Source organism: Acomys minous (assembly GCF_964271855.1).
Source record: "Acomys minous genome assembly, chromosome: 15".
Classification (NCBI taxonomy): Eukaryota; Metazoa; Chordata; class Mammalia; order Rodentia; family Muridae; genus Acomys; species Acomys minous.
In genome coordinates, this window is record NC_140497.1 from 45,747,924 (window position 1) to 45,774,612 (window position 26,689).

At 36.3% G+C, this 26,689-nt stretch overlaps 1 long non-coding RNA gene across 2 annotated transcripts in view; it reads right to left on the minus strand.

Moving 5' to 3' along the window:
• Positions 1 to 10,105: 10,105 nt before the first annotated feature.
• Positions 10,106 to 26,689, minus strand: part of LOC311585048 — a 48,278-nt gene continuing 31,694 nt past the window's right edge. The window contains exon 5 of one of the 2 annotated variants that reach the window (XR_014775079.1): positions 10,106 to 10,222. This is a non-coding gene — a long non-coding RNA (uncharacterized lncRNA). Of the gene's footprint in view, positions 10,223 to 26,001; positions 26,672 to 26,689 lie in introns of those variants that run through there. The other variant, XR_014775080.1, reaches the window with a different exon arrangement.

Here is a 26,689-nt window from a genome sequence, read left to right on the forward strand (position 1 = left end):
CAAGTATTTGTAAAACTTTTATCACACTCTATGCAGTTAATGTATAATTTTAATTTTGTGAAAAATGACATGAAATTATTCTTTGTAAAATTTGTTTTTCATTTTACTGACATCTATGAAATAGGCTAAGAATTGTGTTTGGAGCTGGAAAGAATATTCTAAATACTTGTAAATTACTTCGGCTGTATTTAAACATGTAGTTTGAAATTCTAATCTTTTTTTCAGGTGCCTGAACTCTTCTACTACCTTTCTTTGTATCCGTGATAAATTTTATTTCTTTTATTCTAATAATCCATAAAAGATTTGGGTAAATTGGTTGATTGCCTAAAGTTAGTCAGGAAATCATCATATTTAATCTAGATTTTTCTACAGCTTGTTTATTTGTATGTTTTAATTATTTTTTATTTCAATTACTTTCATCTAGAACAGGAATTTTTAAAACACTGTGACATTTATATAGTGCTCCTTCGAATAGACTGGCTTGGTAACATTTCAATAAACATATGAAAAAAGAAAACATCAAGTTATTTTTCTTTACTTTTAAAAAGTATCCAGAACGTCATCAAATTAAAATCAATTCAAAATTTTATTCCAATCAAGTGAGAATAATCTACTTACAGCGATTCGGTGAGCACAGGCTGCAATTGCCACCCAAGGCAGCAACAGTCAACAGAACCATCTTCAGCTTTTTTCTTTTCTGACATTTTAGGCCTTAACTATAGCTTCAATCAATAACCTTGCAGTTCCAGATTACCTATCAAACTGAGTAAATCTGTCTTAAGCTGTTAGAGTCACTAATCAAATATTGACAGATGAAATCTTCTTGCTAATAATAGGAAAGTTAAAACCTAGAGAAAAGCATTTGAAGAATTCAAGAATACTGTTCAAATCAAGCTGAAACATGCCCTGTATGTTACATGCTGAGATCCGAAGTTATTTCTATTCCCAAAAGAGCAATAAGTTAATACTACCAGTTTCATTTTATATTTAAGGGCCAATATCAACAAGTTTTCATACTTTCATAGCTAATATGTTCAATCTATACTTACAACCTAACTCATGTACTATGTGCCTAAGCAGAAGTATTAATGTCACAGATGTGGTTTTGAATTAGACTTTTGACATGAAAATAGTCATTAGCTGAGTATATAAGAAGCTTTCCGCTTGCTTTATGTCCTGAGAATATGGGCACTATTAAAGAGAAAAGGAATTCTGAGTATATGAACTTGAACACTTAAGCTTGCAGGACTTGAGTACCATCAATTTTTTCCCCTAAAATAGTATAAAGTCTGCTAAGTCATATGCATTACTTGTTTAATGATGAAATCAATAAATTATTTAATGCAAAATGTAATGCATGAAAGGAAGCCATAAAATGTCAGTCTATGAATCATGTTTGACAATAAGTCTAAATGCTTAGAATACAAAAAAAACTTAGAGTCATGCTTAGGTATAAATAAAGATCTCTAATACATAAGAGAGCCAAAGCACATCTTGACCTTCCAGTTTATGCTGGAATTGTCAGTCAGTGTCAACACCAGTGACTGTCATCCAACTCTAGGCACTTCAAGTATTCAGGCATGTTTGAGTCATCAAGTAGTTTTCAAAAATAACAGTAGTCTTGGAAAAAGTTTTATCCTCAGAATAAAACAAATAAATAATGAAAGCATCCTTTCCTACTACTCTTTCCTAGGGATGAAATTCTCAATCAAGGCTTCCTTCTCTACAGCAACTCATTGATATGATTATAGGAAATGAAAGTGGAGAAAAAGACTGAAATTGAACCATAGGACAATTCTTGCACAGTTTACAATTCTCTCTAGCATTCTTTAAGAGTAGAAGTGAGTGCAAGTTAGTTAGACACATGTGAGAATATAAATATAATGTGAGCTCTTTCAAAAATTGTAGCCCAGAAAAATATGGTACCTATCATAGGCTAAGAGAGAGGAGAATAATTCTGATTTGTTCATTCTAAATGTTTATCCATTTTAAAAACAAGTCTACAGTTCTTGTGTAGGACTGAATTCAATTTATACCCCCTATATAAATAACATCAAATAATAAAAGTAAAGGTCATAGATATGAAAAACAAGAAGTAGCAGGAGGGACAGTTTAGAGAGAGGAGAGGTAAAAGATTTTATGTAATTTTATTACAATCTCAAAAACAAAGCTTATTGATTATGGAAATCTCATTTATAAGGTGATACAAGCTTTGCTTTTAACTCCTAATGCTTATATGATGTGTGATGCAAGGGTTAAATATCAAACAAACATCTTCAGGAATACAAAATGTAATAAAATAAATGGAACTATGCCAGGCATGGTGGTACACACCTGCCCTGGTACTTGAAGCTCAAAGTCATTCCATCAGCATCACAAATTTGAGATTGATGCCAGCATAGGCTTACTGAGACCTTGTTGCAATAAATAAAACAAGAGCATGTGCAGAAAACTTCACACACACACACACACACACACACACACACAATTTTAATAACACACCTTAATTAAACTAAGAAATTGGCACAATAACAGTTTTTCTAGGCATATTTATTGGTTGTGGAATATTTATCTGCTGCAGTTTGTTGAGTTTTGGTGAGGCTTTATATGTGTAAAAGAAGACCCAAAGAATGTGGTAGCTCTGAGCCTCCCTTCCTATTTATCCCAGGACTTACAACTAACTCAAATTTGAATAGTATTGGTCAAAGAAATAAATAATTATAACAACATGGTAGTGATAGAATTCAAAAAGTATGCTATTACACCTGACAGCAAATTATTGAGTGTTGAGAGATTTAATGTAATAAAGTGAACAGTCTTGTAGCAAGCACACAATAACCTGAGAACTGGTTTTCACAATGACCGTTTGGAATTTACTTTTATTTGCAGTAATTGATGATGTTTATAAAAAGTCATTGTTTTAGAGCAAAAAATGAATCCTTATTACATGATTACAATTAGTGAAAAAATTCCTATGTGCAGATATTCAAAATGTAAGAAGTCAGCATTATTATACAAATGTTTAAGCCAAGAAGTAGATACATCTCAAGGGGAGTAAGGGGAAAATGAGAGGGAGGGAGGAATGGGAGGATACAAGGGAGGGGATAACCATTGAAATGTAATATGAATAAATTAATAAAATAAAAATTAAAAAAGTAGATACATCTCAATTTGTACTGACAAAACACCATCCCTGGCCTTTATGCCATTGTCTTTCATTTATTTTCTCTACCCTTTAGAAAAAAATAAGTTTCTAAAATCCAAGTCATTCAATACCTTCACCTATCTGTTGGCAATCATTTGGACTATATAAAGTGAATAAATTTTGAAGAAAAGGGTATTACATAGTGATGCAGCACATTCATGTGGTCTAGAAATAATAGATTACTCCTTGCAAAGGAAATGAGAAATAGAACAATATATACTTTCTTCCTAGTACAATTTACCGAGAACACTTATTTTTTTCTCCTTTATTAATTTATTCTTCTTACATCTCAATGGTTATCCCATCCCTTTATCCTCCCATTCTTCCCTTCCTCCCATTTTCCCCTTATTCCCATCCCCTATGACTGTTCCTGAGGGGGATTTCCTCCCCCTGTATATGCTCATAAGGTATCAATTCTCTTCTTGGTAACCTGCTGTCCTTCCTCTGAGTGCCACCAGGTCTCCCCCTCCAGGGGACATGGTCAAAGGTGAGGCACCAGAGTACGTGAGAAAGTCATATCCCACTCTCCACTCTACTGTGGAGAATGTTCTGTCCATTGGCTAGATCTGGGTAGGGGTTTAAGGTTTAACCGCCTGTATTGTCCTTGGCTGGTGCCTTAGTTTGAGTGGGACCCCTGAGCCCAAATCTGCCTATCATAATGTTCTACTTGTAGGCTTCTAGGACCCTCTGGATCCTTCTACTTTGCCATTCTCCCATGCTTCTCTCATCTAGAGTCACACTAGAATGTCCTCCCCTCTGTAAAGAAACTGTGGTTCATATACACTATGGAATACTATTCAGCTATTAAAAACAAGGAATTCCCGAAATTTGTGGATAAATGGATTGAGCTAGAAATGATCATAATGAGTGAGTTAACCCAGAAGCAGAAAGACTCAAATGGTATATACTCACTTATATCTGCATATTAGCCCAAGGGGCATGTCCCACGAAAGCCTTCACTTACCGAGAACACTTATAACTGTATAATATAGGTTAAATGAGTTAAGTGACTTATGTAACCTGCCCTCAGAAACCAAATAACTCAGTGTATAGAATTTAATATATGATTTCAATTGGGAGAAAGTATATAGCCATAAAGTCAATGAAAAATTTAGCGAATTGGCGGGTTGAAGGACACTTGGGCTTAAAAAAAAGCAGGAAGGGAGACATAAGCAAAATCTAATGCATATTAATAGCAAGTAATCCATACATAACAAAGAAGTATTCAGAGTCAAATGTTTCAAAAAAATAAGAGGTATATTAGAATTGATGTCAACTACCTTTATCTCAAACTAATTGAAGATATTGTCAGATGAAAACATTTTCACACTGGAAAAAAACAGCTACTGTCAACTAAATTGACAGTTGAGAAATATAAAAAGAAATTACAAAATCTATCAAATATCACTACTAAGTTTTGAAGAATAATAATTCTATTCTGATATGTTGTGTTTTTATTTTTAAAAAGTAAGCCAATGTCTTTAATTATTATTCACTAAAATTCTTACAGGAAAAATGACATTTAGTTTGTCAGGTACAGAGTCACACTCTAGCAATTATAACATTTAGATTAGGCAAAATTTAACGAGCTGCTTTTGTAATAGAAATGAATAATTACAGCTTAACATTTTATATTTGCTGTTCATATTAAGTAAGATATTTGATGCATAAATGTTGTTTTAATCTTGATAACAGACCTATGAGGAATATGTTGTTAGCAGTTACAAGTAGAAGCATGAATATTACACATATATACTGATAAGGATGTAGGTATAGGCTTAGATTCTTATTTTATCACTTTTATATTATTTTTATTACATTACTACTATTCTGAGTGTTTATGAATGATTGACAACCCTTCTTTCATGCTTTTCCCAGGAAATATAGTTATACAAATGTGCAGAAAAGTACTACTTTTCCTTAAAAGAATGTTGAATGAATGAACTGTAAAATGTTTTCCTGATGCCCATTTTAGGATAAATCTAAGTAACATTATACAAATTTGAGGCTTAGAAATTTTGTAATTTCTAATTCAGGGGTGACAGAGGCCTGTGCTCATCCTCACTTGGACTGCTTTGTATAAATTATACTTATCCATGATAATAAAGATAAATTGTTCTACTAAGTTTGGAGGATATAGACACTAATGAAAAATTCAAAATTCCTTATTCAGGTGAGGAACAAACAAAGGTGGAAGTCATGGGCATGAAGGCTTCAGCAGTATATAAGAATACTAAAACATTCTACTCTTGTGTGTGTATGTTTGTGTGTGTGTGTGTGTGTGTGTGTGTGTGTGTGTGTGTGTGTGCGTGTGTTCCCCATCAAGTATAATAAAGGTCTCCCTATACTCATTGCATACCACTGGGTGACAGAACTTAAGTAATATTCTCATTTCACTGAACACCAGACAGTACTGTGTTTGTATTATTCAAGAAATATTTGCACAGCTCAAAAATATTTTTGAGATAGAAGAGAACCTATCAAATTCAAATTAGATTCACAGCCTTAGTAAATATGAAGTAGTAGTAAATCTGCTTAAGTAAATTCCAAGAGTTTCATAAATTTTAAAAATAAATATTGGAGAAATTAGAATAAATAAAATGATTCTACATTCTTGACAAGATCTTATAAAAAGAGTAGTTTAAATGCCCTTTTAAAGTAAATTGCGTATGGCTTGAAAAGTACCAGAGATACAGTACAAATTATTTGGTTAAAATTAGGTTATTTTATTTGGCAACACATCATACAACACTTAGATTATATCATTTCTATCTTAGAAATACTATGAAAAAAATAACAGTATTGAAGCAACAGAAAAATTTTAAATGGGGTAAGTTTATTATTGTGTGTAATGTGATTCTTTCTCTTTAGACATTATATTGTATTATAAATCAAAAATATCTTTGACTTAAGTCATTTCTTAAATAGTTTATTAAACATTCCCACTGGTGTCTGAATATTGTTTTAAAATACTGTCTTATATTTATTTCCCCTTGAAAACACTTTGTTCAACTAAAATATGTAATATTTATCTTCATGAAGTACAAATGCTGTTGTAATGTTCTAAGTGAAACAAACAGAATTCCAAACTCAATCCATTATGAAGTAAGATCTTTGTTAACTGCAAGTGTCATAGAACCTATGTCAGATATGTAGTCTATTTATGTATTAAAGTCACATCTTTTATAGCTGATCCATTATCCCTAAAATAATTATTATTCATAAACCATGGGTGGTTATTTTCTCTTTTATAAAGCTTTGTAGAACAAATTTTATGAATTGCCCAAAACATTTAATAGCCTCTAATGTATATTCTGTGAAATATCCACTAATAGCAAATTAGGTAGTCTGTAGTTTGAAATAGTTAATGTGCCTGTAAAACTTCTTTTATTATCTGGGAATAATAGTAGCTATGAGGCTCATTAAGCAATATATAGACCTTCTACTAATACATAAAATTTGAATTTATGTTGTTTTTCCTTTCTTAATGTACTTTTCTTTCTCTTCTTGTTCTGTAAATTTATCTGTACTTAATTCAGCTAATCACCTTTCAACTTTCATGTGGAACTTTTTCTTACCATTAGTAATTCAGTTTAGAAAAGTGTTTGTTTAAACAGTAAGTTGAAAAGTAATTGCTCCATACATCAATATATCCTCAAATTGTAAATACAAACATCTTATTTGTTTGTTTCTTTGTTTTTGTATAAACACTTTAGAAATCATTATTATCACTATGTGTTTGAGATTCTCCCATTTTAGGATAATATTTATAGAAATTATATAAATTCTGCTTATCACATGCCACAGAAATTCTAATGTTGGTCTTAGCAGTCTTAGCAATGATTAGAAGAATACCATGTTTTTCTTTTTGATTAGTGGGTGTTAGCAGCTCTCTTTTTCTCTCCTTTCTTGGTTCTTCATGATAGATTGTATATATCTGATCCACAGAATTACTGTGTCCACCATCACTAAGAAACCTAATTTCATTCTTATCACATCTTCAGTGTTCTATGAGCCTGACTATTCTGAAAACCCCTGAAAGACTTAGCTTTTAGCACTGACTGAATAGTCCACTTCAAATCATAAAATAATTTAAAGCAATTATCCTATTTTCAAAATAATTGGTGCTTACCCCCACAAGCCCAATTCCAGATACTCAATCCAAGGAAGTGGTAATACCTTTATTTACGTACTTGATATACTGCTTATGCTGTAATTCGTTTTATTGCTGCATCATAAAAATCATGTTATAGTCATTTTAACTTTATTTGCATTAACATTTAGAAATGTCATCAAACCACCAAAAGTATTTTCAAAGGTAGAGCTACTACCAAGAGTAATTTAAAAATAGAGACTTGTTTATAAAAAAATAAATATAATTAGGAGCTAGAAATGTGACTCGATGCTTAAGAGCCCTGGCTGCATTTTCAGAGAACTTGGGTTCAATTCCAGAACACAGGAAAATCTGCACCAATCTCTAACTCTCGTTCCGGGGAAAGTGATACCCTCTTCCGGCCTCAGTGGCCTCCACTAATGCATCTGGTGCACAGATATGCATATAGGCTAAACACTCACATACATAAAATAAATTATAACATGATAATATAAGTATCTAAAATAATAATATCAAAAATATTAATATAAGTATTATATTACTAAATAATAATATAAGAATTCAAGACCAAATTAATAAAATTATTTTATTATATACATGCTACAGAGTATATGCCATACTGGGTACAGGCATATCTAGGGTCTCTGGACTAATGGTAAGTAGAGTATATGACTTAGGTAAGCCAACTGTTAAGGAATGAATCTAAGAGGCAAGTCTTTTCTATAGCAGGAGGACATCAGGATGAAACAGATGATTGGACATCTGTAAATGCACAGGACCAGCAGTAGAAAGAAGGCTGGCTCAGCTTCCATTAACAGAGCCCTGCTTGTTAACATGGCTCCTCAATAGAAATGTACTCATGAATCTATCCTTAGAAGCCTGACAAACACCAAGAACCTGTTTCAAGTAACATATTTATAATTTCTTTAATATTTAATATTTTAAAAATATTTTAGTAAGTTGGCACATAGAAAAATGATCAAAAATCACAGAAAAAAAAGTGAGTGAGTAACAGAATTGCACTCTCTGGTTTTCAACTACTGGTTACCAAATACAAACTATAAAATGACTCTATATTCTGTTAAATACAAAGGAAACTAGAGCTAAATTATGTAGAAGATAAACAAACACATGACACATGAGTGGATGCTCTATAAGATAAAAATGTAATAAGTAATATTTGTAGTTTAGCAAATAGGTGTAAAATAGATACTTTAAAATTGATAAAACTCAAGGATGAAAGAGTATTAAACATAAATTTTTACTGTTTCAAAAGAAAAATATTATTTATGAAAAAATAACCAGTGTGAGACAATGTCACCAATACTGAAAAGAGCCATTAATCAGTAATATCAGAATCAAGAATCATACAAATGTTAAAATTAGCAGCAACAATAATATAACAAATGAGAAAAACATTATATACCATGTATTTAATATGTTAGAAAAGTGAGAAATTGATGAAAAAAGGAAAATAAGAGTTATGGATATGGTCAAATGAAAAATGAAATCATTTTTCTCTATTAAGTGAGCATTCAGGAATCAGTGAGATTTCTCAGTAAGTGATGACACTTGCTTCTCACCTGAGTTCAATACAGGGACCCACATGCCTGTGCGCTGTCCTACATACACAAAAAGTCACTAAACACATGATTTTAAGACATATACTTAATGAGTATTTAGGTATCATATAGCATAGATGGCTATGATTAAGAAAAGTATTCATGATTTGTCAAAAAAATAACTAATGTTACAATATAGCTTTCATCAGAATTCTATTCACTTTCTGAATAAAAAATAAGAATCGTCTTAGCCATATATATATGTGTATATATACAGTATATATATAGTATATACTGAATACTACACCATAAAGCTGAACACTTCCCAATTTAAATGTTCAGAAATATATATGAAAAATAAAGACCAAAATTCAGCAGTATAAACTAGTGTGACAAATGCACAAAAGACACTTTCCAAGAAAAGCTGGACTCTGGGAATCAAAATTTTAATGATAGAAAATCTTTCATGTACAGTGAAAACCATAAACAAAAAGAACAAAGGAGTTTGACAAAATGCAAGCCAAACACTTACAAAGAAAATTATAACAAGCACATAAAGTTCAAAAAGCCAAAATCAGCAACAAAGAGGAAACTCTGAAAATCAGTGAGAAAATAAGACACATCAGAACAGAAGAAATAAGGAGAAGAATTCCAAGCCTTCTCCTTAAAGCTATGTGCTCCGTGAAGTTCTGAACAGTCACTTTTGAAGGTTGTGATGAATGGGGAATGCAGCATCTTCTTAGACTCATACACAGTTCTACCATGTAAGTAGCAGTCCTTTGGGAGCATTTAGTAAAAGAGAACATAATTTGGAAAAATCCAAATTTGTATAAATGATAACGGTCAATTTTATCTTTGTTTCAAAACTCAAATTACAGGATGCCATAAATGTTCATTATTTTTCTACGTTATGAAGATAAACAATTGTATTAATTCTGGGGCCACAGGTGAGCAGCATAAAAATCCTTTAAGCAATTTGCTGGAGAATAAGACCACAAAAAAACAGTGAATTGGGAATTCTCTGTAAGGAAATGAAATTGCAATTATTAAAATTAACCTGATCATACTCATAGAGCAAATCATAACAGAATTTTATTGTATAAGAAAAAATGATTAAAAAGAAGAAATTAAGGAAAAAACATTATTTTATAATAACAAATAAAGAGGGTTGGAGAGAAAGTTCAGATGTTATGAACACTGGCTGCTTCTACAGAGGACCCAGGTGTAACAACAAGGACAGACGTGGTAGCTCACACAATCTGTATCTCAAATTCCAAGGGATCCCGTGTCTTCTTCTGGCTTCTGCAGGCGTCAGACACACATGTTGTATGGACATATATTCTGGAAAAAATACAAATATGTCGTTCTGTATGCAGCAGGAGACTGGGCCTTGGGGAATTTCTGGGGAAGCTTGGAAGTACATGCTCCTCCATCGGAAGCTAAGGGCTATGTTGGTTTCTGGGTGGAAAAGGGTGGAAAAGGGTGCGGAGCTCAGAGCCACATGGCAATGAGACTCCCATCTGACTTGGGCAAGTCCCTGGCTGCTTTGAGAACAGCCAGTAATGAAGGCTTGGAGCTCCAAAACCTAGAGACAGTGGCAGGAGCCTGGTTTGGTTCAGGCAGACAGAACGGCTGTTTTGAGAACAGCCATCCACTGCTGACATGCCAGTGAATGGCAGAAGTTCTCGTGTGTTCCAAAGACGGTGGGAAATACCACAGTGTTACAGCCCTTTGGTTAAGCCGCTAGGCAGAGGATGCGTGCAAGAGACCTTGTCTGGTCGGTTCATGGCCAGAACACAGGTCAGCCTGCTGCTCCTTGGTGGTCAGCGGCTTGTAGCAGTCAACCAGGCTTCAGGGGCAACTAAGGCAACTATGGCTTAGGGTCCAGCAGCAACTCCTTCAGGGAGTGGGGATGCTTTTCCTTCCTCAGAATAAATGATTTAGCTGGGCGGTGGTGACACACGCCATTAATCCCAGCACTCGGGAGGCAGAGGCAGGCGGATCGCTGTGAGTTCAAGGCCATCCTAGTCTACAAAGTGAGTCCAGGACAGTCAAGGCTACACAGAGAAACCCTGTCTTGAAAAACAAACAAAAACAAAACAAAACAAAACAAAACATGATGAGTCTCAGAAGATCTTTGGTGAAAAAGATGGTGGTGGCCTCCTTTATTTCATGTAAAATAAGGACTTATAAACCTTGGGCAGTGGGAAGGATTTTGGGGGTGAATGTGTTTGATATGATGGGGCCAGGAGTGCCAGGGATGTTTCATTTTCACACAGATGCACAATCTTATCGTAAGAAGGGGAACACACTACCTAATTATCCTATGGGCAGCTGCAGGTGAGGAAAGAACCCCAGTTACAGATAGAAGCACAGAAGAAGGTCATTGGTTGAAAGCTAAGGTACCAAGACACATCATTAACACAGAGAAGTTATTTCCAGGAATCCCCAGGTGCACACTGAAATCCCCAGGTTTCTTACTGGGGAATGGTTGGGTCTGTAACGTCCCTGAGGGCTATGTGACACCCTTTAGAGCATCTGTGGTTTCTCCAGTTCAGGGGGAGAGGAAGGAATCTACCTGAGGAAGTGAGGAAGTGAGGAAGTGAGGAAGTGAGGAAGTGAGTCTGTCATTTTAGCACTGAGCTCAGGGCCTCTCTGCTAATGCCAGACTCTGACTTTCACAGCAGGATCCAATACACATACACATAATATAAAAATAAAAATAACATGTAATGTTATGCAGTTATAATATATGTTCATGTACATGATGTATATTTATACATACATATGTGTGTGTGTGTGTGTGTGTGTGTGTGTGTGTGTGTGTATCCATGTATATATGTATGCGTGTTTATGATTGGGGGAAGCTAGGTCCTTGATTTCAATGTCAAGTATTCACCGCCACACAGTTTTCAGAATCAGTTTGATAGCATGGCTTTAAATATAACCCCTTTTCCATTGTTTAGTTCTCCTATTTTGGATACATAAGTTGACAATCCAGCTACACATGAATCATCTGTTAATTTAAACCCAAGTCTTTCCTAGGTTAAGAAATCTGGATTCCGTCACTGTGTCTCAGTTTGGCGTAGACATCACTAGATTGTCCAGGCTAGCTTGGAACTCCTGATCCTCTTGTATCAGCTCTCAGCAGATATAATTCCTGGAGTACACCTTTTGCAGAGTCAGTCTTGATAAGTTATTTAATCATACCGACTAATCTTGGATCAAATACCTCCAAGATTACATTCACTCTAAATACACCTGTTGCAAAAATAGGGCAACCCCAAACAAGTTTATGTATGGATTATATTTTGTTTAAGTGAAATGGAAACACACATGTAATTCAATTTTCATATAATTTATGCTTTATGTACTACATAAATAATTAAATATTGGTGGGAGATAATTTTAAACAAATTAAAATTATAATGTATACAATATTATATATATATATATATATATATATTTATATAATTCCAGAAAATATTAAGATTAACATATCTATGTGGAATCAAATTAATTATTTTCTTAATGGATCCTATATAGAAACTTTGGTTATTTCATTTTTAGGGAGGGATTTGTTACATAATGGCAGTTACTTTCAAATATAATTTGGTTTTCTTTTTTTTCAAAATTAGATTACAAAAGACAAATGTTGCCCTTCCTGGCAACAAAGAGATACTTTGCTGGTGGTGTTCTTACATCAGTCAGGAGCAGAGCAGATGGCAGTCCTTCCTTCATCCTAGCTTGATGCCTGGCTTGGTGGCCGAATCGATCTTATGCATAAGGAGTCATAAAAATCAAATCAAATCAAATCCTGGCAGCCCAGTGGGGGAGGAAGAAAACAGACAGAGACCCGAAGACCCCTATGATACTCACAGCCCTACCCTCTGGCACACAGCACAGGTGGGCTATAGACACTTGTTTGACACCACACCACAATGAGGACAGAGAATGTCACTTAGCAGGCCACCAGCCACACAGCCAGCCTGTAGCTGGGACCACCACTATCTAACAATGTGCAAGTATATGGTAGGCAGATGGGAAAGAAAAAAAAAGTAGAATAGTTTCAAGTATGATCAGGCATAGTTTATTGTGAGTAACCAGCCCTCCCACCTGCGGCCTTGGTGAGGTCCCAGACCAAACTGCTGTCTGAGTCCATGGCTACACAGCACAAGGCATGGGTATCAATGTCCATGGCTCATATTACCACTTAGAGCCAATCTCTTAGGGAAGAGATTGGTCAGCATAGCCACTGGAGACCACCTGGATGTTTAGAGACTCCCCAGAAAAGGACCCACTCCTCAATGGCTGCAGTATTCTGGAGAGCTGGTGTCATCCCTCAACTGTGGCAACACTCGGGAGAGTGGGCCCTGCACCTTGCCCAGGCAGAACAATGAATCTGGCCCTTGTGGCAGGGGTATGGATGAGCTGGGCCAAGAACATGGGTGTGGGATAGCTAGTCCAGCCATGCTTCTGTCAGGGGGCGGCACTGGGGCAGAGGTGATGCTTCCCGCTGTAACCCAAACACATCTTCAGCAGTCAGGAAAGCTGCCCACAGGATCATGAGCTAAATAGAGCTAGACCTGCCCCTCATCAGCTGGAGATCTCAAGAGCCCTATATTTTGCCTGGACAGCATAGCAGAGCTGACCCTGGTGGCAGGGCTCTGGTGAGCCAGCCCAGAGGCCTAAGGCACCGGAAAGCTAGCCCAGCAACTCATCAGCTGTAAGGTGGCATGGGTAGGGTTGATGCCTCCCCCTATACCAGCACTCAGTACCTGTGGAAGTTAGGAGAGCTGGCCTTGAGGTCATGAGAGCTGGTGAGTCGGCCTTGTCCCTTGATGGCTGCAGAATTTAGGAGAGCCTGGCCTTGCACCTTGCCTGGGCAGCAAAGTAGAGCTAGGCCTGGTGGAGTGGGTGTAAGTGAGCTGGCCTGAGGGCAAGAGTGCAGGAGAGCTGACCCTGCCACCCCTCTGCGATGAGGTGGCCTGGTGTGGGTTGGGGGGGGTGAGGCCCTCCCTCCAGTTGGCCCCTCATCCCCTACAGCAGTTGGGAGAGTTGGTCCTAGGGCATGAGAGCAGGAGAGCTGACCATATCTCCTGCTAATGGCCAAGTTGGGTGGCCTAGCTGGAGCAGTGAGGATAAGAAAAAGCCAGTGCCCTGACCTACTCAGCTATCACCCAGGCCCAGATCCAGGGAATTAAGTTGGCCCACCCCAAAATCTATGTCATCTGTGAATGCTTGGGGCATTTGAAAGGGACTGTCCTGCTGGACCAAAGATGCAGGATGCCCATGACACAGGAGTTGCAGGGTTTTCACTGATCCCACTTGAGGTTAATAATAAAGATACAGAGACATCTATATAGCTTAAAGCTGTTGACCTTTGGCATCTCTCAGCTAACTACTAACTTAACCCACATCTCTGGGACTCTGTATCCCCATGTAATTCTCTCTGCCTACCTCCATGCTCTCTTCTTCCTTCAGTCCCCTGCTTCAGTCTGCATCTCTCTGCAATTCTATCTTCACCCCTGGCTCTGCCTACCCAGAAGTTCCACAGCTGTTTCCTGCCCAGCTTCAGAGCCAGTTTTTTATTATGAAAAAAGCCACACTTCTTATTCAACTAAAAGGCTGGGGAAGGTCACTTTTCCTACTACAGCTTGCCTTATTGTTTTTTATATTTTATTAATTTATTCATATTATATCTCAATGGTTATCCCATCCCTTGTATCCTCCCATTCCTCCCTCTCTCCCATTTTCCCCTTACTCCCCTCCCCTATGTCTGTGACTGAAGGGGACCTCCTCCCCCTGTATATGCTCATAGGGTATCAAGTCTCTTCTTGGTAGCCTGCTGTCCTTCCTCTGAGTGCCACCAGGCCTCCCCACCCAGGGAGCGTGGTCAAATATGGGGCACCAGAATTCCTGTGAAAGAAAGTCAGACCCAACTCTCCACTCAACTGTGGAGAATGTCCTGTCCACTGGCTAGACCTGGGTAGGGGTTTGAAGTTTACTGCACATATTGTTCTTGGGGGTCCTGCCCAAACTATGGCTTGCCTTATTTCTAAAGGCAGGTGAGGAAGTGGCATTTATATATCTGACTGTCCAGGCATTACAGGCTTCAAACAACAAAAAGATAGTTTTCCATAGGCAGAAAATAGAATACTTGCGAGTCACAGCAACATGCAGGGAAACAACAGGATAATCAGTACCAGTGAGAATCCAATACTGAAGCCAATGATCTTGAACCAGACTAATGACTCATTGCAATGAACATTTGCAAGTGAAGATGCATGGACAGAGGAATATACTGTGAAAAACAGTGACATACTATAGCTTCCAGGATGAGATATTGTTTACGCTTTATTTTGTTTGTTTGTTTGTGTGCTTTTCATGGGGGGGGGAGTTGCAAGTGCAAAGGACAGATATGAGGGGACAGAGAGACAAATAGGACTGAGGTACATGATGTGTGTCTCTGTGTGTGTGTGTGCACCTGTGTGTATGTGTGTGTGTGTTTCTGTGTATGTGTATATGTGTGTATGTGTGTGTGCCTGTATGTGTGCCTGTGTTTGTGTATGTGTATGTGTGTGTGTGCTTGTGTGAGTATGTATGTGTGTGTGTGTTTTACTGTGAATTGAAAATAATATTATTTTTTAGTCATTTTATCTTTACATATTTATTTTTATTCATTTGTTTCTCTGTGTATGCTTACATAAACATGGAAGTCAGGAGAGGGTGTAAGATCCCTAATGGCTAGAGTTAAAGATGACGTGGCTTCTGGGAATTGAACTCATGTCCTCTGGAAGAGCCTATGTACTCTTAACCACTGAACCCTCTCTCCAGCCATCCATACTTAAGATCTTCTGAATGCTGGACAAACACTATCTCTGAGGTATATCACCAGCCACAAACACTATTTGTTGATTCCAAATCTCAGAGAAAGCCTTTTCAAAATTCAAATGATTAGCTTTTATTTTGTAACACAAAACCGTTTCCTCTTCCCTTTTTACTACATACATTTGTAAATTGAAAGAAGGAATGGAAGCCAAGAAATAAGTTATCAAGTCTAGTTTAGAGACTCTTAAAGGATTCCCAGAGGCCATAAGCTAAGATAGGGGAAGGTATTTTTCTTTAATTTGGTTGAGAAGTATTGGAAATCCTTCCTTATTTTTTATGGTCAAAGACTGGGAGGGTCAAATCAATTATGTTCATGAAATGATAAGGTTAATGGCCGTAGCTACCTACCTAATGCCACCAACTTGTGTGAGCAGCTTTCATTTTATGTAACACATTGACCTTTCCTAATGAATGCCAGAGAATGTATCTCTAATAAGTCAGAGTCTCTCTTAGAGTTCAGAGACAAAAATTTTTATTTTAGTTCAGGAACAAAGCAATTCCATTAAAGTTCTACACTTGCCAAGAGATTTTGATTAACATTTGACATCAATTTTGAGCTCTGAAGCATTTTAGTATAGGTTACTCAGGATTTAATATCTTGGAACACACACTTAAGTATATTACCTAAGAAGTCCTGCAGACCCCATAGTAGGAAGAGTCATATTCTGAAATAGTAACCTGATTTAGTGCCTTGGAAACATGGTTAGAAAGGGTGGCTAAAAATCGGACATCTGAGTAGCAGATAGAATCCATTTGCTCTCCTCTAAGATTATTTAATTACTATCATTCAGTTCTCCAATTCACTGGGTAACAATCAAATTCACCCATTTAATTCTATCTATTTTATATGATTTATAGCTTGGCAATAGAATTCAAAATTAGGTAGTATATTCTCATCTGTCTCCATCTCTACTGAAATGTGCCATCTATTAAGGAACCTTCATGCATTTTCTGCTTACAGTCATATTTCTAAATAAAGTGAAGCCATTTTAAATAACAATTCACTGGATGACTATTCGATCTTACAGGTAAGAGTTATTGAATGACCTTATAAAATAATTCTGGTAAAAAAAAATAACTGTATGTTTAATGAAAAACCCATCTGAATGGTTTTATGTAATGAAATGTGTGAGGGCTACTCATTCTGTGAATATCAAAATTAATGCAATTTATCCCGTGCTGTCAAGGTTTTAAATTCTCGGAAGCATCAGAAATATTGGAAATTGAGATTGAAACAAGAAAACTACCCTGGAGAAAAATAAAAAATGGAATCATAAATTAAAATAACTTTTTAAGAAAGAAAACACTTTTTATTTTAAATTGACATTTTCAAAAAAGTTTTGGTAATATATTAAACTCTTATCTAATTTAAGTTTATATGAAGTGTATATGTCTACCTTAGAAGTTCTTCTTCTGAAAAAATTAAAGCCTCTAATGAATACAATGGAATAATATTTCAGAGTATGTCTTATTCAAATATAAATATGTATATTTGGAAACCTAAATGATTATCAAAATTGTTGTGTGACTTTTCTTTATTTCTAATTTCTGAAATACAAATGATATTAATTTTTTTAATCTAATTTTATTTGAAAGGGTATGTTTCTGGACATGGAAGGATTAATTTGTATATTTCTACTATATCAAGTATACAATAATTAAGACAAAATGCTTTCAGGCCCCAAACATTAAAACCCCAAACTATAAAAGTCTTGTTTTAAAAATCAGAGATGCATTTTCTTCATTAGTTCATATTTAGCAATGTTTGTTAACTTTGAAACCAAAAACACAGGATTGGGGGTAAAAGGAGTACATATATATATATATATATATATATATATATATATATATATATATATAGTTTCCTGATGCATGTACTTTTATATGGCTCCTGTTTCACGTCTAGCATAGAAGAGGTGTGATATTCTCACTACATCCTAACAACTGTAAAAGGCTAAACATACCGAAAAAAAAAAAAAAGAACTCTGTTTAGATAGATCATGGTAAAGCAATTACAGTTTCTACAAGTCAGAAAAGCCATAGAAATATATTTTACTTTGGTTGTCAGAGAAATGGGTTTTACTGCACCCCAGAGAGTGAAGGCCGACAGGCAGATACATGGAAACCATCTTGCTTAAAGTAGAATAAACGAGCGAGATAAGCTTAGGGAGTAAAATCATAATTATAACTATCAAAACGCTCAAAGTTCAGGGTCTACAAGTCAGGTAAGTAGCCAACATGGTGGTGTGTGTGTGAGGGACACACACCCTGCAACTTTATTCTTAGTTTCTCTATCAGGTTTTAACCATAACTATTGAGGGTAAATACTATTTTATTTGTGAGAGAAAAGGGTAAAAAGTGTTCTTTTATAGACGACTGCATTTCTTAAAAGAAATCAGCCTTGAGAGAGAAATTAGTTTTTCTGAGACTACATTTTAATGACAAAAGTTGCTGTGTATCAATAGAAGGTCACTTACTTTGGCGAAGGAAAACACCAAGCGATTTAGTTCAGTGTATTTTTTTTTTCATAATAAGTTTGTGGAGAAGAGGAGAAAGGGAGATGTAGATAAAATGATAACCTAGCCCCTATAGAATTTTTCTTAGAGTTGAAGATGAAGTACATACAGACTGTTGCACCCTACTATGAAGTAGAATCTTTACAGCATTAAGCTGAGTAGCATAGGCTAGCCCAAAGGAGATCTTTCATAATTCCCCTGGCATGCATGTGATAGCCATCATCAAATTAATTCAAACTCTCAGAATGATTTTATTCTCAGTCCTAGCGTCTAGGTATAGAATAAAAGCAAAATTTCTTTCAAAGGTATGTAATTTTCAGTTCATGCATTTACTAGTTATAAAGATCTATTTCGCAATAGAATTAATTTAACCGAAGAATTTAGAGAAAGTTTTGATGCTTAAAAATAAAAAAATTAAATGTCTCCCAATATATTTATTGAATTTGTTTTTGGTAAGGAACTGTTTTTACATACTGTATATAAAAATAGTGCTATTAAAAACAGATTTACTTTATTTTTATAGCTATAACAGAACACCTTAGGCTGAATTATTTATATCCAGTAACATATTTGTACAAATAATAGGTGTAGCTCGTTCGAACTACAGTTCAAGAGGCTGCAGGGTCCTAAGGCTAAAAGACAGCCCCTGTTTAGATATGGCAAAAGCAGATGTTTTAATACTGCAAGGCAAAAAGAAAATCCCATAGAAAGACAACGAGAGAGCTTCAGTCTGCGACATGTCTAATCTTGTTACAAGGATCCTGACCCTACACGAGTGACATTAATCTATTCATGAGGACGGAGCGTTCATTAATCTACTAATTCATTCATAAGAGCAGTTCCCACATTAATCTATTCATGAGGTTGGAAGGATTACTTTTCTATCACATGAATGATATGATGTACATGTTCTGCACTGTTCTAGTATGCAAAGGTCAGGAAGGAAGGAGAGGAAATCTGTCAAGACTGACTAAGTAGAAGGAGCCCTGAAGTAAAAGACAAAAGAGGAGCCATTTGCTTTAAATTAGGGAAATGCACTTAGGAAGGATCCTACGAGCCTCATCCAAGGCTTGTTGTTTGCTTTGCATCACAAGAGAGTGGACATATTGGATTTCTCCTGAATTGGAGATCATTAGAATTTTAATTTTGAGTGTCTTTTATTCTTAAGGAAAATTGACACCAACAATTAACAGTTCAGAGCTCCTAGGGAAGGGTAGGGATGGTCGGCTGCTCCTTCATCCATGATGAGATGTTGAAGGACCAGTCGTGGGCAAACATCCATTATGGCTCTGTTCACAAGTGAGAACTCAAGTGTCTTCTGCAAGGCTACTTGTCTTTACATCCTATATGGACATTCCATGGCTCTGGCGTTCACTCCTTCCTCTTTGCTGTGACCTCCCCCAGGCTTTGTCGGGTACATCGATCAGGTTTTAGAGATCAGTTCTTAGCCCTTGCTTGTTCTCAGAACTCTTTCTAAATATTAATCCCTACTTTAAGCTTTGTCCTTTGAAAAATTAGAATTGATATGAATTACATTTCACAAAGATGAGCAGAATGAAGCCTTATTAAGGAGATTTTTTATTGTTGATGAAAGATTTCGATGCACAAGAGAATTAAAGCATTTATATGTGCAGGACAAATGAAACAGTTATGCAGATGGACAGTTGAAGTCTTTGTGGTGAGCAAGTGAAGTCCTGAGTGGATGTGTATTGTTTGATAGGGACGAAGCCACCCAAGTACTGGTGTCTAAGACCCAGGTGAATTAGCAAAGTCTTTCTCAGGTTAATGACAATGTTTTCCTCTTGTTTGCATATGAGTGTTTAGGAAAGAGTGACTAGTGTTTTCTGTCTTTTTAGAATGCACACATCTCATCTGATTTCAGCTTTTCTGTGCATGAGTCTCTCAGTCTTCATTTTATTCATTTCTTCAGTGCACGTAGTCAGGCTTCTAGGAACTCAGTGTACAGTAGAACACAGTAGGCCACGAAGTTCCATTGGCTTAAATTTACCTTGGTTAGTTCGTTTTCATTCATCTGTGAAATAGCCGTACATTCAATGCTCAGGGCCTGAACAACTACAAATGACTTCTGTATCTTTTGCCACGGCTACACATCTTACATGAATATGGTTTTCCAAAACTCAGTCATAGTCAGGATATTGACACTGACCTAGACAAAGTCTAGAACATGCCCTGCTCCACAGCACTTTCTCATCCTGTTCTTCCTTGTGCATCTTCATCTTGTGGTCCTCTTCCCTAATCTCTAGTGATAAATGATTTGTTCTCTACTCCTCAGTTTTATATGTTCAATTGTTTACGGTATTTCTTGTTACATTGCACACATCTTAATTGCACGTATTCCTAATTCAATCTTGAATTGGGTTTTTTGTGCTTTATTTTAGCTAGAATTTGTCAATTATATTGACTGACTGTCTTAGCTAATTTTCTACTGTGTTGAAGAGACGTCAGGACCACCATGGCAACTTATAAAAGAAAGCATTTAATTAGGGTTTGCTTGCAGCTTCAGAGGGTGAGTTCATGAGCATCATATCAAGAGAAGACAAGCATGACAGTAGAGCATTAATGGAGCCCTTACATCCTCCGTATTGGAGACACACACACACACACACACACACACACACACACACACACACACAGACACAGACACACACACAGACACACACACAGAGAGAGAGAGAGAGAGAGAGAGAGAGAGAGAGAGAGAGAGAGAGAGAGAGAGAGAGAGAGAGAGACTTGGCTTTTGTAATCTCAAATCCCTCCCCCAATGGAATGTCTTCTCCAAACAGCTACATCTGCTAATCCTCCCCAAAACAGATCCATCAATTAGGGACAAAACATTGAAATACAGGATCCTAGGGGATCCATTTGCATTCAAACTACCTCATTGACTCAAGAATTTTAAATTTCCTTTCCTCTATTGGTAATCCCTTTATAAATCACTTGGTGTATTTTCCTTATATTTCACCTTTTTTCATTCTTTATGATTGATTTAGGTGGGTTCCCCTTCTCTTTATGTGGATACTTTATGTGTGTGCTTTAATGATTTTTGAGATTTTTGGTATGTATGACCTTGTTATGCTAAATATTTGAAGCTTAATTTAAGCCAAGTAAATGATTTCTTTTGTTTTTTATTACAAAGAAACTGGAGAAAAATACATACTCTGTTCTTGGTTTAAAAGGGCTTTCTTGTTTATTGAAATGAATTCAAATTCTTCATCTTTGTTAATTCTGCATTAAAAACAAATTGAGAAAAGCATATTAAAGCCTCCAACTGAAATTTTAGATTTTTCTATTTCTCCTCTAAATCTTGCCTTTGCTCATTGTATTCTATACTCCTGTTGATTAAGCATGCACCTTTAGAATCACAGTGTATTCTAGTTGTTTCAACATTTTTATCATTGTGTTTTCTATCCCAGAAATCTAATTTGTCTGTCTGCCCCTTGATTCTAGTCTCACTCTTGCTCTCTGCTTTCTTCTGTAGTGTGCTTTAATATACTGCTGGCCAGTATCATTTTATTGAGATTTTTTTTATCTGTTAGTTTGTATAGTATGTATTTCACATCCTTTCACTTTCATCCAAGATATATACTTCCATATTCCGTGACTATCATATGGACACTATATATTTAGGTCACATTCATCTAGATACAATCAAGTATTATCCATCATTTAATTTGCATGCCAATTAAATTAATTATATCAATACTACTTCTGATGTCTTATGTATTAGGCTTCACCATTCAGTTTTGTTTTGTGTTTCTTGTTTTAGCCATTTCCATTTGCTTCCTTCCTTTCTTCCTCTCTTCTTCTTTTCTGTGGATTATTTAAATATACTTTGTTACAGTACAGATATCCTAGCTTCCTGAATCCTTAGTCTCTAAAGTGTTACCTTGTCAGCTGTAACACTAACAGGACCACTCTGGAAATACCCCATGATCTGTTGAAGACTGAGGCCTCACTAAAATCGTACATCTTACTGTTGTCAGTGACATAGATGGAACCCTGTAACAGGGAATCCTTCACACCTTCCCTCAGGTATATCTTATACTACCCCAAGCAACTCTTTTCTTCTTTTAACCCTCATGCTTAAAATATACATTAAAATATCTTTTAAGAAACACCAATTTTTCTGTATGTCAATCTAATTTCAGTGACTACATAGGAAGAAAATCGAAAATGTATATTTTATCATTCATGCATGCAGAAAAAAACACCAATTAGTATAAAATAAAATAAAAGTAAACCATGGTTTACTTATATAGCTTGTATTCTGAAAACACAACAGGTTAATACCCTAGAAATCATTCTTAATTCTTCTGCTTACCCAGCAGTGTATGTAGGAAGGAATAAAGATGGCAGTAAGTAATCTCAAAGGTTCTTCTTATCGGGTGGTCCTTCTTACCTCTGAGATCTGCATAGAATCTTGCCACTGAATAGGAGTGATTTTGCATGTACCAAAGGCCTTGTTGCCATATTCCTCTGGAATCTCTTGCCTGAATTACTTCCAGGTCTGACAGTAACTCAGAAGAAACATTCACTTGTGTTTTTCTAAAGCCTGTACACCACACTCATTTCTACCAATCCACAAGTGAGAATATCAACAAATAAAATCAGAGATCTTTATTAGTATTTTAATTGCCTGACTATATCCTACCCACCTGTAAACCCCACCAGTATTTCATAAATGCCTTAATTTATTATTGTTAGTTTTCTTCCTTAGCTGTAAGAAAAAAATACTTGGAATTGCTCCACATTGGGACAGGTTATTCAGAACAACCTGCGAACATTTTCCTCAGCCTTGGTCATTCATGTTGGGTTCAGATAACTAATTTCTCTTTCATTTAAGCGTTGAATTTCATTTTAACAATTGTGATCCTGGCTCTCCTGAGGCTGAGGTGCAGGATGAAGATTATCAAAAGTCCAATGATACTTAGAAATTACCAGTTAGCCAAGTCCACAGAACAAGTCATGGTCCCCACCAAAGGTAGACAACAGATGGCGTATTGTAATGTGTTAAAAGGCTTGGTACTGCAGCATGTATCAGGGTTATAACTCTTTTAGACTCTATGCACTCTCACAGATCTCCTTGCCAACCACATACTTAGGAAACTAAACAAAACAGTGACAGATCTCTATACTTCACAAGGTAGCAATTGCCCTCATGGAACCTATGTTTTTTTCTTTCTGAAAGGTTTCAAATCTCTTCAGTACATCTCTATTCTCATCAGGAGCAGCGTAAAACTCGGATCTCTGGGTTGTTGTTTGCTCTTTCTACCTTAATTTATTCTCTGGGACCTAGCCCTTACCTTTACACTTGTCAGAGCAATAGCTGACCTAAATTCCTGAAGATTTATCCAAACCTCATTGCTTGAAGTAAGGGAAAGGAGTAGGGCAACAGTGGCATGAAATTTAAAGAGGTGCTCACTTACAACAAGGTCCTTTGAGGGCTGGCCCTGGAGTGTGAGTGCTTCCTTAAACCGACTGTCTTCCTTGCCCAACCATCTTCATGACACTCCAATATCCTCAGGAGGCAAAACACACACACACACACACACACACACACACACACACACACACACACACACACCTTAGTTTTCTTCTACACACCTTTTCATATTTACTATAATTGCCCCTTTATAGTTATCTCTGTTCCACGAAGAGAGAGGGATAAGCAAACCCAGGCATAGTCTTTTCCAGGAAACATCCTACTTTTTCATTTGCCTTCTGGCTTAAGAGAGTAAGATCAAGCAAAATGAAAACAAAGAAATTCCTAATAGCTGTCACTAAAACTCTTCACTCAGGATCTCTTCATCAGCATATGATCAGACTCTGGACACAGAAAACTTGGAATTACACTAGATGTCACAGAACGTTATAGCAATTCCACAAGTTTCTTATCTACCAAGACATTGGCAACGTAGCATCCTTTTCTATTAATTAAAAGAGAATGCTTCACACGCAATCCTCTACAAGACTGTAGCTTACCATGACATTAGGAGGCATGTCTTACCCTATCAGGTTTAATAAAAGAACTAGAGTATTTATTCCTTTACTAATAAGTCGATTCATAAGATTTTTTTGCTCCTTAACATAGAATATATTAAATATTACATAATATTGAATACTTAGTGTAGCTATAACCATTACACTATATTTGTAGCTATTCTGTCCCTATTCAAATATCTACCTGACTTTGCTGTCTCTGATTGTTCTGGAATATGAATGTTCAGTATCATTCATTTTATCCTAGTGACTGTGACTGAGTTAGTAAAGACTTTATTTTCCAGTGACCTCTCTCTTATATGGTAGCAATGATGGTAAAGGGTTTATAGGTTTATATCCACAAACACATAGACACAATTTAATTGTATCTATCTACCCATTAAGAGCATGGACAACTCAACAGGAGGGAAACATTGCTTGCTCCTGAGAAACAAGCCAGCCACACAGAGCTAGTGAGGTTTGGGTGTGGTAAGAGAACCTACTGTCACCACTTTACCAAGTCAACAGAATCCTTAACTATATTTCAAGTATTTGTCCCTATTCCAACAGATAAACGTAGTAGTCAATCATCATTAAAGAAACTTCTTTTTGCAAAAGACAGAGACCAGAACTAATACAATACTTCAGTGAATCAAGGTATTTGTCAACAAACCTAACTGTCGGCTGGGTTCCTAATTTCTTTCTATATAGTGGAAAGAAAGCATTGGCTTCTATAAATTGTTGTCTTAGACTCAGACACTGTGGTATTCATATAATTGTCACATATATAAAAACACATATACATATATAAACATGCTCACACTCAGGAGCATATATAATAAATGAAACAAGCAATGTAATAAATCAACAGACTTTCATTTCTCATATGAATTAAGTTGGCTTTCAGCATTACTGAACCATTTTTTTTTCATCTTGCAAAACAAAAATGTCAACACTGTAAAGTGCACGAGTTGTTTTATATCATTGTCATCAGAAACAGGGAGGACTTCACATCTCACTTTGGCTGTTTCCTCTGTCTATCTTATCTTTATTAAAGGCAAATGGGATTTTGATCAAATATGATATGCTGCCTCCTAGAGATTTTAGCAGTCTTCTTATCAATCATTATGCCGTACTAGACAGTTGAACATTGTGAGAAATCTCTTGTCCAATATATCTCACATTGTTTTGATATATGCTTTTTTATTTTTTTAGCATGTGTGTATACTTATGGAAGCAAACATATGATAACACATACAAAGGACAAAATTGTGGAATTTGATTTTGTCCTTCCATCATGTGGATTCAGGGGATCTATGTCCTGTCCCCAGGCTCAGCAGCAAGTGTCTTAAACTTCTAAACCGTCTTTGCAGCCAACTCACAATTTGTTTTCAAATACTGGTATGGACTCTGTATGTTCCTCAAAAATCACATTATAAACCAAAAGTTTTTGACCTAATGTTATATCTGATATAAATCAGGGAAACATTTCTGAAGGAAGTAGGGAAGAGAAAGTTACAAGTCAAATTTTAAAATGTTTAATGAAGTTGAGATAAGATTCATCTATTTGCTCATTCATTCATTCATTCTCTTGTGTATCATTTACCAACAGAAAGAGATAGCAAAGAGAGAGAGAAAGCAGCTTTAGATTTTAATATTTCTTCTCACTATATAAATTATACTTCCTATATGTGTTACTGAACTGTGCAGGCAATTTCATTGATCATGAGGCTATTAGCAGACAAGATACAAGTATGGACACTGGATATGCCTCATACTTTGGCTTGTCTTCTGCACATCAGGTACTTGATGTATCTAGAAGGTTGGCATAAATACTGAATGATTCTGACAAAAGTGATGCCTTTAGATAATCCAAGTAAGGATTGTCAGAGTGGTTGCACAGATGTTTAGGCAAAGTGAAGAGGAGTTGTAAAATGCTTTGAGCGATATTCTTTCACTAAATCACTGTAGCAATTGTTGATTGGTGTGGAGAGCCATAGATAGCAGCGCCCCCTGCTGCTTCACTGGCACAATGCGCCCCCTTCTGCGCATGCGCAGTGAGAAAACCCTTTGCGCATGCGCAGTGAGTAAACCTTTGCGCATGCGCAGTGAGCAAGCCCCTTATGTGCATGACGTAAGGTGGCGTGATTCTGACAAGGCATGGCGTGAGGTGGTGTGATCCGAATGCACCAACCAGGAGTGGCGACGTGGCAGTTTCTGATAGGACAGGCACACTATAAAAGGTTCTGTGGGAGCTTTTCCCAGGGTCACTCCGATAGTCAAGGATCCTGAATAAAAACTGCTACAAGAAGAGTTCCCGGTGTTGGTGTCTTTCCTGCTGGACGGGAGCGGCATCGGCAGATTGGTACGAAGTTGTTGAATACTGGCAACAAAGCAATAT